Genomic DNA, 2,804 nt, shown 5'->3' with positions numbered 1-2,804 from the left:
TATATATATAATCTTTTCAGTTTGCTCAAATTACATCAATTCATATCGAACCATCAATAACAGATGGAGAGAAAATATATATGGTAAGCCAGGATATTATGTTTTATTTTCCCTAACTTCCACAACAGAAAATGTGCAAAGGAAGATCTACAAACAAGGAGCAAAACAGGAATTTGTTTTAAATTTGTGCTCATTGTCCATGAGCAATGGAAAGAGCGGGAGCTGGACTTACAAAAAAGCTAAAAGGGACTTAATATGTCTGTCTTATGTCATCTAAAACTTAAATTTGTCAGCAAGTGTCTATTAAGCACCACTGGATGAACAACACACTCTAACACTCACATTGCTGAAATGCTAAAGTGTTGAACATACTGTATATATATTACGTTTTTAAATTCATCAAAACGTTACTTTTGTAAATGTTGCTTACACTTCAAATTGGATGAGTAAAACCTTTTTATAATTATATACCGTAAGTTGTCAAATCTGTAATGACCATCCATGATCTGCTCAATTAAAGTCCTAGTATGTTTTTTGTTTGTTTGTTTGTTTGTTTTCTCTTTTAGATATAGTTATTGCTTTAAAAAATATCATCCATTGTAACTTGTGACCATAAAGCCAAGGTTCGTACCAAACCATGATTTACTGTATATGCACTGTTACACCCCCTACTGTACTATAACATATTACCTCTAAAGATTTTTTATTACTTTAATCAAAAATAAAGCAATTGTTTATTGGCTATTTTAGATATAGTGTTAAATAACATGAAATTAAAATCTTGTCCAGTCATTCTATAATTGTTTAGTCTTGTCTCAGTGTCCCCTTTAGCCTGGATTGAAGGTGAGGAAGCCATGCTAGCTTACATAGTTACTGCAATTAACTGAAATGTCAGACTCTTCTAATTCAGGCTGTTTTCTCTGTCTGTTGTGGAAAGGCCTGCTTAATGGATCATTGGTTAGCAATTCCACATGGAAATTGACATCCATTTATTCTCATTTTCACAGCAGAGTTCTTCATTCCTGTCTTTCGTCTCCGTTTGTGTCCAGTCTTTTTGTCTCCCAGTCATAGACACTCTTGGTTTTGACAAGAAAGTAAATATCACTAAACACGGCTTGTTAAAATAATAAAAAAATAAAATAAACACTTCCACTGAGCAAGATGCAAATGCACACATGTGGCTTTCTTTCAACATGATATAAAGACAAAAAGAGATGTTTAATTCAGTTTAAATCAGGATGCAATGCACAGACGGTTTCCCAGGAGAGCACATTTACCCACCCAACCAGCGCAGATTTCCATTGAACACTTTTCTCTTGAAATTATGTCTTTATCCTGAATATAACACATCCATGTCACAGATCATTTCATGAATTCTGTCTTTTTTGTTGGCAAGTTGAAAAATGTGACTCACATTTAAAAATGTAGAGTAAGAAGAAAATACATTATTATTATTATTATTATTATTATTATTATTATTATTATTATTATTATTTAGAGCTAAAAAGTTTAACAAAATGTACAGAAGCTACAGAATTTCTTTTTTCATGCAGTTACATCCTGTCTCAGGATTCATGAAGCACGCAAACTTAAAACCAGTCTGCTGCACTGCCGCCTTTACCCCTATGATCCACTTGCTCATTCTACCTTTACTAATAAATGCATTTGTTTCCCTACGACTTCAAATACTTTCACTGTTGCATTTTGCAAAATTGGTCTTAAAACCTTTTGAGTAAAGAAGTTACTTTCTTTTAAATTATGCCTATTAGAGGCTTTATAAGGTTCATTAAAGATAACATTTTTCTAAGCAAAATTCACCATGAAAAGCATGCATCATTAAATATGGAAATTCAGAATTATATTAGCTGTATGCACCAAGCTTGTGCCAATTAAATTAGAGAAAGATATCATTTATATTATTAAGGTAGAGCTCATATTAGATTAAATATAATGTGATTTTGTCATGGTTTGATTTATTGCTTATAGAGCATTGTTCATAGACCCATGTTATATTGTATTTTAATAGAGTGATTGTATATATTAAAATGTAAAATGCTGTAATTGCAACCCAATAATGCAAAATCAGACTAGTGTGAGGATCAAACAATCCATATATTTTGTGTCTTTTTATTTATGTATTTATTTATTATTTTCCTTTGAAGCAAAATCTGACTCCAAATGCAGACGTTACCAACAACTGCGCCTAGACATAAGCACTGCTGGCAAGGATTATGTTGTTCACTTAAACTTTGGTAAAATCATTAATGTATTCTGAAACACTTAAGTAATGTGATTTCAAAGAATAAAATAAATAAGTCTGTGTGGAGGCTGTGATATCCTGCAGAATGTTGCAGCTTTGATCGTTGATCAAAGATTTCAGCACAAGGCAACACACAAACCTGAACCGTTTTTTATTCTTCTTAAGAGAATATTCAAGAAAGACATGTGCTCTGGAAGTTGATTTAAAAAAAATGAGCATGATGGTACATAAATGCTTTAAATATATACTGTATGCATTAAAATATAATTTAATGATATAAAATATCAACTAATTTTATTCCAGTAATACTACTAGTAATACTACTAATAGGATAAAATGTGAGCTTATGATATTCATCACAAGCATGCTTCACTACACACACATTCCTTTTCTTTCTTTCTTTTATGCATATTTGCCTACAACACATCATTGGTGATTATAATAAATAATTAGCTTTTTATTTATCATTTCACGAAAAGTTATTTTTACCACAAAGAAAAAAAATTAAATAATTAAATTTGTGAGCAAATTAACACTGTCAGAG

Source organism: Austrofundulus limnaeus, unplaced genomic scaffold, assembly GCF_001266775.1.
Source record: "Austrofundulus limnaeus strain Quisiro unplaced genomic scaffold, Austrofundulus_limnaeus-1.0 Scaffold40, whole genome shotgun sequence".
NCBI classification, from domain to species: Eukaryota; Metazoa; Chordata; class Actinopteri; order Cyprinodontiformes; family Rivulidae; genus Austrofundulus; species Austrofundulus limnaeus.
The sequence above is the reverse complement of the archived record's forward strand: the minus strand, read 5'-3'. Positions refer to the sequence as shown.